Source organism: Adiantum capillus-veneris, chromosome 17 (assembly GCF_014529385.1).
Source record: "Adiantum capillus-veneris isolate H3 chromosome 17, ASM1452938v2, whole genome shotgun sequence".
Classification (NCBI taxonomy): domain Eukaryota; kingdom Viridiplantae; phylum Streptophyta; class Polypodiopsida; order Polypodiales; family Pteridaceae; genus Adiantum; species Adiantum capillus-veneris.
This window is the reverse complement of record NC_140947.1, coordinates 3,421,314-3,432,897: the sequence shown is the minus strand read 5'-3', so window position 1 is coordinate 3,432,897 and position 11,584 is coordinate 3,421,314.

Here is an 11,584-nt window from a genome sequence, read left to right as displayed (position 1 = left end):
CTTAGAACGCTGCATTTTACCCAAAATACAGTCTTCACAAACATGTTTCATAGGTGCTTCAAGAGGCGGCAAAGAAGTAACCATATCAAATTTCTGCAAACACAGCAAATTGGCAAAATTCAGATGTCCAAAACGTGCATGCCAAAGTTTTGCATCTGAAATAGCCCTTGAATCTGCAACTTCATTTGCAAATTTATCCACACGTGTCATACAAAGTGAGCTTATACAGCCCATGGCACAAAAGGCCAAATGCAGCAATTTCATCACCAAAACTAAGATCATGAACTGTACATATGTCATCCACAAATTTGACTACAAATCCAATAGCAAGTGCGGATATAAACAAAAGATTCTTCTTGATCCCAGGTACATAAAGTGCATCAACAAGTATGAAAGAACTACCATTTGCAGCAGTAAGCACAATCTTTCCAACCTCCTGAACCGGATAAGAGGCATTGTTGGCACAAGTGACTGAATTCCCATAAGGGACAGACTCGAGAGAGGTGAACAATTCACGATGTGAGGTAATGTGCTTTGGAGCATCGCTGTCGAAGTACCACACATGTGAATCTGCAGCAACAACTGACAAGCATGCATCTGGACAGCAGGATTGTAAGTGCACTCTGTACTAAAAGCCCATTCTGCATCAACATCAGCATCACAGTCTCCTTTTACAGAAGACTCAACAATGGCTGCATTTATAGTGGAACCACCCTCTTTCTTCTTAGCCTCTTTGGCCTTCAACTTAGGACACTGCTTGATCAAATAATCATTAGCTCTACAATAATGGCAACTCATCTTCTTTTTGCCCTTATCACCAGAATTTCCAGACAAATTGCTATCAGAAGAAGCATTAGGAACAAAAGTTTTGCCACTCGTAGCAGAACCATAAGAAGTGGTTGCATTGCTGTTACCACCCTTTCTTTGAGAAGCAGTAAAATCCTGTTCAACTGCACGCTGCCCAATCCTGTTTTTTCTGGAAAGTGACTCTTGTAACAACAATGTGCATAATGCATCAAACTTGACAACTTCAGGATTTCCTTGGGTCATTAGTCTCCAAGTACTAGCAAAAGTCTGGTATGAATCTGTTAAGGCATCAAGAACAGTCTGCACAAGGGAACTGTCTAAAATGACTTCACCTGCAGAAATAAGTTGCTCACTGATATCCTTGACACCAGCAAGGAAAGTGTCCAATTTCATCTTCCTCATGCATAATCTTCGATTCCATCTCTTTACACAGCAAAGCAATTTTAGCCTCATTGCGGCTTGCATAAAGACCTGCTAGAATATCCCAAGCCTGTTTTGCAAAATTTGATGAGCAGATGTGAGGAACAATGGTGCACTTCACAAACAACACAATAGAGAGTTTGTTACTTAGTGTGCAATGAAAAGATAGATAGCCCTAGAGTGATGGGCGTATATACAATGCTTGGGGGGGAAAACCTCCTAAAGAGGGAAAAAATGCCTCAGCGGTCCTAGTGTGTTCACACACATCACTACCACATGTATATGGTAACATTAAATAATCACGATATTTACTTTTGTCATTTTTTTGCCCTTTTTGTCTTGATTTGCCACGTATACAACTTGTTAAGGTCCGTGGACAAGTTTCAACAAGTTTGGACAAAATCTGTTCAAGTTTATCAACTGTTTCGTGTCTGCAGACTTGGTTTTCAAGAATCTGGCTTAAGTCTTACTTTTGTGATCCAAATTTCACCAAAATTGATTTATGTGGTCTATTTGATATGCTTGACCTTGTGGTATGCTCAAATATGCAAGATTGTCAATTTTTGAAGTAGATGTAAATAATCACGATTATTTACTCTTGCTATTTTTTTGCAAGTTTTTGTCCCAATCTTGACACAGATCTGTTAATCACTTCAACTTAAGGTCTCTAGCCAAGTTTCATCAAGTTTTGACTATTTTTGGTCAAATGGTCAACAATTTTGTGTCCGCAGACTCACTTTGCAATTTTGGTCACAATTTTCAATCCAATGATCCAAATCTTACCAAATTTGGTTTGTGGGCTTATTACAACATGGTAAAACTAGTGGTATGCTAGCTTAGTCAAAAATTTAAAAAAATGGGGTAGATATAAATAATCACGATTATTTACAACTGGCAACTTTTTGCATCTTTTTGGTCAAGTGAGCATGTACATAAGCCTATGAATCAAATTTCATTGAGTTTGGACAATTTTTTTCCCAATTTACACTCAAGTTTCAAAAAGTCAATACAAACTTTAGTTTTTACCCAGTTTTTTGCCAGTTTGGTGATCCAAATCTAATGTGCCTTTACAAAAGTTGTTTGTACACATGCAATGAGTCACTGATATCAACCTTGGTCAAATCTGAGTTGAAAGTAAATAATCGTGATTATTTATTTTATACCAAAATGAACAATTTTTTGTAATTTTTTCATGGACAGTCTTTTCATAAGTTGTTTTAAGCCTATGAATCAAATCAAAACTTAATTTGGCCAAAAATGTCAAGAGAAAGTAAATAATCTTAGTTTTTGCAAACTCTTGAAATTTTTACTTCAAAGTATCCTTGAACTTACCCACTCGTGCATACAACCTTTAAGCATACTCTCCAGTCGGATTGAGTGGTTTGGAGTCTTTTTGTGCTATTTCTAGCCGTAGACCTGAAATTATGCACTTCAAATAACAACTCACAATGATTCTCTCGAAGAGAGCAATGTCTTGAAATCCACCTCGAATTCTACTTACCCTACTCCTAGGTTCTCATGCAATGGGGTTGTGGAAAGTGTCCACAAACACTCGTTTCTTGTTTTTTATGGTTTCTTGAGCATTGATCTTAAGACTTGTTTCATCTATCAACCATTGTCAAAATCCTAATCTAATTCTAGAATCCTACAATCCTAAAGGCACTCGACAAGTATGATTACTTCCAAGCTACCTCTACACAGCAAAAGACGACAATCTTAAGCTATGCGGTTTCTAAAACGAAAGTAAAAGCTGCATTCACTTGGAAATCAACTGAAGCATCATGTAGCAAGTGTAATGCATCCCATCTCCCAAACCACTTCTTTATGTCTTGCATCCATCCCGTGCTCAAGATCTTGCTTTTATGTGTCTTTTGAACTTTTTTGCTTGCTTCCCATGCAATTGTAGTAAGTCAATGTGAGGGGTTTTGAAGCATCTTTATCATGTACTCCACAACTCTTTCCATGCCCATAACCTCAATTGGAAGAGATCTCGACTCAAGAAGTAGGAGCATATATGGTGGTTGTGTCTTAACTTCGAAAAAAATTGTAAGAAAACGCTTTTGGACATTCTCAAACTCTTTCAAAGTAGACTTTGAGATGCTCCTGCCCCACACTTCAACTCCATAAAGAAGAACCGGTGTCACCAATGCATCAAAAAGGTACTTCTTGAGAACCCAACACTTGATGTTTCCCGCATTACACATGTTCTCAAATGCATAATATGCTCTCTTTCTCGCTTCCAAAAGACGCATAGCACACTCATGCCATTTGTGATTGGATGGAACCTCAAGGCCAAGGTACTTAAAGCTCTCAACAACTTCAAGTGTCTCATTGTTGTACACAATGCATGGCTTCTCCTTATGGTTGGTTTTCACAAGCATAATCTTTGTTTTGGATTCATTCACAATCAGCCCACTATGCAAGTAAAAGTTCTCAAGGACAACCATAAGCTTTTGTGCATCTTCTAAAGTGTGTGCTAGAAGCACTACATCATCCGCATACAACAAAAGCATGATTATCGCATTGCAAATAGTGACCTCTTCAATGCCTTCTTCTTGCATAAAGTCAAGTACCATTTGTTCCAATTGATTGATGCATATACCAAAGAGAGTTGGTGACAACAAACATCCTTGTTTAACCTCAATAGTGCTTACAAAAATTTCTGAAATTTCTCTTCCCATGCACAATTGACAAATCACCTTCTCATAGATTTAAGAAACCGCAAGCATAAACTCCATAAAACAACAATACAATCACTTGTCTTTCAACCAACTTTCCTCCATGAGAACATGAAGAGTGACAAGATGATCAATGGTGCTATGGCATCGATGAAAACCCGCTTGTCCTTTTGCACACTTGTCATTCTCTTCAGCCCAGTCACTCAATTTCATCTCCATTATGCACCCAAACAACATTGCTATAAGAGACCCAATCATTATAGTCCAGTAGTTGTTTACATTCTTTACATCCCCTCCTTTATGCAAAGGCTTAACCCAATTAGTACTGCAATCATAAGGCATACCATGTTGAAGTGCAAGGTTCAACATGTCACACATCCACTCATGGGTAAAATGTCTCATCCGTTTGATCATCTCCGTTGTGATACCTTGAAGATCTCCCACTTTGCGAGTGGCCAACTTTTCAAGCCCACCGCATACATCCTCAATAGTAAAAAAAGAGAGTATACATGGGAGTGAAACATAAAATGGCTTTTTTTTAGCATTTGCTTCCTCATATGATTGCCTACAATGTGTGTACATATCCACAAGACTCAAGTTACCCAAATTCTTAACCCGCTTGCCCTCAAGTTTATCCAAAATCTTCCACATGCATGTGCCTTTTCTTGGACTTGAAAAAGTTGTTGCTTTACTTCCCATTTTCTTCTCTTCTTTTGAATCAATGCCTTGTATGTATGCAAATGACTTTGATATTTGTCTTTGTCCATAGTTGCATCAAGCTGTAGCAAGGACTTTTGAGCATCTTGATATTCTTTATCAAACCACATTTTCTGTGATCTATCTTTATTGATACCATGGAGATGCTTTATGGCAAAGCATTCTTCAACACAAGAACAAATAAATTTCTTGAAAGCTTCCCATTTAGTTTCCAATGGTGTGTCAAAGAAGCTTTGTCATCCATAACTTTTTCTCAACTATTTCAAAGTACATTGGTGCCCGTTTGAAATCCATACATAGTGATAATTTCTCTTTCCTTTGACTGAGATTATCATGCTTAGTTGCTTCTCCACATGAAAGGTCAATACATAAGGTGCCATGGTCAGATTTCGGGGTCCATTGGCTAAACATAGAACTCTTTATGTGATACGTGATGGCTTCAAAGAGTAGCATATAGTCAATCACACTTTCCCCATATGTTTTCTACATGTAAATCCATTGATTCCACTCCACAAAGATACACCATTGTCAATGAGCATACCCGTGCTATTACACATGTGTAAAAGTAACTTTCCATAGTGATCCAACTCTTTCTTATCCATTGAAGTACGATCATACAAGTGAACTTCCTCCAACTCCCTTGAAATGTATGGCATATTAAATTGTTGAGTATCATGTTGCAATGTTTTTGTGCGAGCATTCATAGCCCCAAATACAATAACATTACCTTCACATTTGAAATAAGAAATGTCCTCTTCTAAATCAAAAAAAGGATGATCTCTACCCATGCAAGCATAAAAGGGGGAATCATGATGAGGACTGTAGCAATCGGCTACAAAAATGGATGCTCTTTTGGTGGTCATAATTTTCAGCCATACTTAACGTAAGTATTTGTCATCTTTCACAACTAATACAAAATCTTCCAATCCTTTCTTAACCACACATACTACCCCTCCTTGCCCTCTTTGTTGCTTGAAATTATTTGACCACATCAATGAATGTACATTGTAATCCTCCAAGCCATTAATCCTTTGTGTATTATGCTCCCAAGTTTCAACAAGAAGTACAACATTGGCTTTGCTTGTTAGTTCATCAATGTCAACCCCCGCATTCCATGGGTATCTATTACAATTCCAAAAAAATATTTCCAATTGTAACTAGGTCTCATAGGTCACGCATCCCTATTTGCTCGAGGGACTTGCCTCCTCCTTGGGCACATTTTCTTCATAAGAGATCTCCTTGTTTTTCTTATTCTTTTCCTCATATGATTTGCGACGCATATTTTGTTGCTTGATAGTGCGATCTTCACATAAAAAATATTTTGTATCCCTCAAATAGATCCAACTATTATCAAGGATAATCTTCATTTGGTCTCATCCGGCAAGGTGTATACAATTGGCCGTTCTCCCGAGCAAGGAGGTCCTTGCTTACCCATCGACCATAACTCCGGACATGCTTTGTTGGAAAGAATGTTTACAAAGGGACTACCTAACCCTATCAAAGAAATGGAGATCCCATCTTCCCCATGTCAAGGGACTGAAGCCCAAAAGGTGCCTTAAATACTACCAAGTTGATGGATTTCATGGCTTCCAAAGTTAGAACCACCATCATGTCCAAACTATATGGAGACCCTGAGCTATTCGTAGCTCTTCAAGCTTTCCTCAATGGAGAACTCAAGGTTGGGCTACCACAATTTACACAAATGGATGGAGTTAAGAGATGCCAATAGAGGAGGAACACTTAGACCCACAACCCAACCTAGATGAGAACCCTATTGTAGAAATACCTATTAACAAGTTGGGACAATACATTGAGGGAGATGAATCCAATGCAACCATACCAATCACTACCAACGGATTAACTGTGAAGGGAGTCCTTGATGGTGGCACTGGGGTTAGCATTGTGACTAGAAATTGCTGGGAAATTATGGGATGACCTCACCTTGCAACCACAACCATAGTAGTAAAGATGGCCAATGGGTCTATTGTTAAACCTATTGGGATGCTAGAAGATCTCAAGATCAAGGTATTTGGACATAAAATAAGAATTACCTTCATTGATATGGATTTCTCCAAGCACACTATGGCATCTGAGATGATCTTAGGACGTCCTTTCATGAGGGAAGCAAAAATGGTGCATGACTGGTCTAAAAACCATGTCTACTTGCAGTTCCAAGATTATGTCATTCGAGTGGATCTTGTAACTGATCAAGCACATCCTCTAAGAAACACGTTTATAATTGATCATAGATCTGACACCACAGTTTACTCGGCCCCATTACAGTATTGTTACACATGTAAAGCAGACACTGATGTTGGGGAAGATTCTCCTTATATGGATGTACTACCTTGGATGACTGAGTCAGACAACAATGTGGATTGGGTCCACCTAGCAGCAACCATAGATACTTGAGGAAATAGAGGGATGACCTGGGTAACACCTGAGGCAAATGAGATGCCACCACTCATACCCTTAAATATGCTAGAAGCAATGCATATAGCTTTTGATGACCTACAAGATGAAGGTTTGACTGGCATTGGAACCAGTAGCGTCTCACAAGACTATAGCCCACACGATTTGGGGTCAGAATCATCAATTGAAATTGACTCTGAGGACGAAGGATCTGAGTTAAATCTTTGTGCAAATGTGGGGACAAACCATTTAGGGCCTAGTGGTACTCTAGATGACAATCTATCCAAGGGAGCAGAAGACACAAGTAGCAATTCATCTAGTGACTCTTCACTAGAGATCGGCCGTAATCAAAAATTAGGCAAGAAGAGTAAGAGATATAAGAGGCAACGATATGGAGAAAATGTGCATGCTAGAATAAATGAAAAGAAATCTGCCGTGGAATGGCTTAATTATATAGGGGCATGTGAAGCTCATCGGAAGTTGGTAGATAACTGGGGTAAAAACTTTCAAAACGTTATGTGGTGTAGTCCACAACCCATTGACATCACACAACTAGAGGCTATAGAGAAGACAAAGTTGAGCCGTACCATAAGGAGACGACAAAATCGAGAGTTAGCTCAACAACAAAAGGAATCGGAAGTAAAATCGCAGTACACAGAACAACAAGACCCCACAGACTTACACCCTGCACTTGAACATTTCAAATCCTACACCACAGAGGAAGTTAAGGTTGTGTATAAAAAGGCTCAAAGAAAACCTATCAATGGAAGCAATGGAGTCTATGATGGTCCAGCAATAGTTAAGGAAATAGAGCTAGCAGACCCAGGAGAAGATTCCAAACTTGTTTTCAATACCCAAGATCTAACAGAGACTGAAGAGTGTGTACTTAAAGAACTTCTCAAGGAATTCATGGATATATTTTCTTGGACATATCATGATATGAAATCTGTTCCACGTTCCGTGGTGCAGCACACAATCCCCATGAATAGCATGGCTAAACCAGTTCAGCAATGACCCTACCCACTGAATCTTAAATATGCAAAGATTATCCAAGAAGATATTGAAAAGCTTGTGAAATGCGGATTCATATACCCTATTGGGCACTCAGAATGGGTGTCTCCAGTAGTGATTGTGCCAAAAAAGAATGGGAAACTCAGGGTGTGCATAGATCTCAAGAAGGTCAATGCCACCACTAGGAGGGACCATTATCCCTTGCCATATTCAGAACATGTGCTTGAAAGAGTTCCAGCAGGGAAGGAAGCTTATAGTTTTTAGATGGGTACTCTGGCTACAATCAAATCACAATTGCGCTAGAGGACCAAGCTAAAATAGCCTTTATAACTGAATTTGGAGTGTTCGCATTTTGTGTTATGGCTTTTGACTTAACCAATGCCCCTGCTACCTCTTTCAAAGATTAATAAACACTGCTTTTAGAGAATATTTGAGGGAGTTTTTTGAAGCTTTCTTAGATGACCTTTGTGTTTATTCCTCTTGGAAAGAACATCTATCATGCTTATGAAAAGTGTTTGAGAAGTGCAGATTGTATTGCATCTCCTTAAACCCTTTCAAATGCCAATTTTGGGTTAAACATGGAGTCATTTTAGGACATATAGTGTCCAAAAATGAGATTTTTATATATGAGAGAAAAATTAAAGCCATTGTTAATTTGCCGCCACCTACAAACTATAAAGGAGTTCAAAGGTTCATGGGCCATGCTGGCTATTACTGACGGTTTATTTTAAACTTGCCGAGATAGCTCGTCCTTTGTACAAGCTTCTTATTGAGTTCCACTGGACCGCGGAGTGTGACCATGCTTATGAGTCATTGAAAAAGACCTTGCCTAGCGCTCCTATTCTACGAGTGCCCAATTGGAATGTAATTTTTCATGTGCATATTGATGCATCAAACTTTGCTATTGGGTGTGTTCTAGCTCAACCAGTAGCACATAAATTGGACTACCCCATTAGCTTTACAAGTCGTCAATTGAATGATGCCGAAAGAAACTACACCACTACAGAGCGAAAAGGTTTAGCTATGATTTATGCAGTAAAGAAATTCCGCTACTACCTTCTTGCCAACAAGTTTGTTTTCTATGTGGATCATCAAGCCTTGTTGTATCTAGTAAATAAACCTTGTTCCACGGGAAGAATTACACGATGGTTGTTAATTCTCCTTGAGTTTGATTTCACCATTGTAGTGAGACCTGGTAAAAAACATGTCATGGCGGATCATTTGTCTCGCATACCCAATGGTGAAGCCCCTACTGGAGTCGATAATGAATTGCATGATACTTCTCTATTCCTAGTCGAAACTATGAACTGGAGTCAGAAGATTGGGAACTTTCTAGTTAATGGTTTTCCACCCAAAGAGCTTCGTCAAGAAATAGCTCAAAAACTGTTTGAATAATGTGAACCTTACGCTCTCATCGCAAGAACTCTCTATAGGGTAGGGAAGGACAATATTCTTATACGTTGTGCCCGTGAGGATGAGTATTTATACATACTGCAAGAAGCCTACATGGGTATAGCCAGAGGACATTTCTCAGGGGCACTAACAGCTAGAAAGTTGTTGCAATCAGGCTATTGGTGGCCTACCTTATTCAAGGATGCGTGATGAATGCCAACGTTACAAGATCACACAACAAAAGGATAAGATGTCCTTACATCCTGTTAAAGTGACTCAACCATTTGAAAAATGGGGTTTGGACTTTGTAGGCCCAATTAGTCCGGTAGCTCGTAGCACTCAATCTCGATATATTATCGTTGCCACTGACTATGTGACAAAGTGGGCGGAAGCCAGACCGACACGTAAGTCTGATTCAAGGTCAACTGCCAAGTTTCTCTTTGAGAACATTATTACAAGATTTGGTTGTCCCTTTGAGATTGTGAGTGACAATGGTACTCATTTTATAAATGGAGTGATAAAATAACTCACTACCAACTTCATGATAGCTCACCATATGTCCACACCTTATTATCCACAAGAAAATGGCCAAGCTAAGAGCACAACAAGACCTTAATCTCTATCTTGACCAAAACGGTGGAAGCTCATCGCACAGATTGGGATTTAAAGCTGACTTCAGCTTTATGGGCTTATCGTACTACGTACAAAGTTGCCATTAACTGCACACCATTTAAGATGGTGTATGGCTAAAAAGCGGTTATGCCATGGGAGTTTGTCATTCCTAATCTTCGAGTAGCTTCTCAAAAAGGTTGGGATGGTAACCCCTTAGTTGAGCGATTATATATCCTTGAAAGGCTAGATGAAGAGAGGCAATTAGCTGTGCAAAATGCACTTGTGGAGAAAGATAGAAGGAAGAAATGGTTTGATCGTCATCTAAAGAACAAAGATATCAATGTTGGTGATAAAGTCCTTATGTATGGAGTGCGTAACGAAAAGAAAGGGTAAGATTGGCTAAGTGTGGGCGCCCAAATGTGAATGGGCAAGCCCAATAAAAGTCAATATAAACCTAGAATACCTTATTCTCTCATTTGTGCAATGCAAGAAGAGTGCTCTTGCTCCATCTCCTTTGCGTACTAGTGTGTGTGTGTGTGTGTGTGTGTGTGTGTGTGTGTGTGTGTGTGTGTGTGTGTGTACTTGAGAGAGAGCGAGAGAGCGAGAGAGAGAGAGAGGGAGTGTGTGTGATCGAGCATTGTGGCAGCACGACTGCGGCGAGGCGGTTGAGCGCGGCGCAGTGGCAGCTCCTTCTTCTTCGCAGCGAGGAATCCTCCACGACAGCAAGCGTAGAGTGGTGAGTGACACACCATTCTCATCTTTGAGCTTACTAGTTTAGGCTAGTTGCGTGCTTGGAGCCATCTATGGCTCGCACACGGTGCTAGGAAAGGCCCTTGCTTCGATACGTGGGGTAGATGCCCAGAGTAGGACTAGGAGGGCATAGCCCTGGCAAACTGCTGGACACACTTGCAGTATAGGGGTCTATATAGAGCTGAGAGCAATGATTGGGTGGTTATTCGCAAGTCTATCTCCCCTCTATCTTACACCCATCTCTCTCACTTATGCATTATGATTAGGCATCATCCACCCTAGCTCCCTAGTGTTTTTACACAAAGTGCAAGACAATCATGACTAGCTTGCATTTACTTTTTCAACCCAAATTTACTCAACAATCCGAATTTACAAAATGAATCCAACGGCTTGAATGACCTCCACCATCGATCCATTTGAACATGCCCGTGCCATAGTGCGGAGGATTCGATCCACTTTGAGCTTGACAAAGAGACCCTCCCAAATTCCAAAGCCCAATAAATGTTTCTTTTCAACTTCTGCGTTTACACACTGCCAATGGTAGCCCGTAACCTGCCCAAGCCTAGGTCTTTAAAAAAATATGTGGGTAACCTTTGTCCATCAACCCCATTACACAGAGGCAACCCACCTCAAAAAACAAACTCTCAAAATCTAAAAAATGTGCAAACTCAGTGTGAGTTGGTCTTCTGAGGCAAAGAAAGAGCGCAAAAAATTATGGTTGCACCCGTCTTTCAAGACTCCATGCATTGTCATCACATGCTCTACCTCATCGAACAATCCAACTC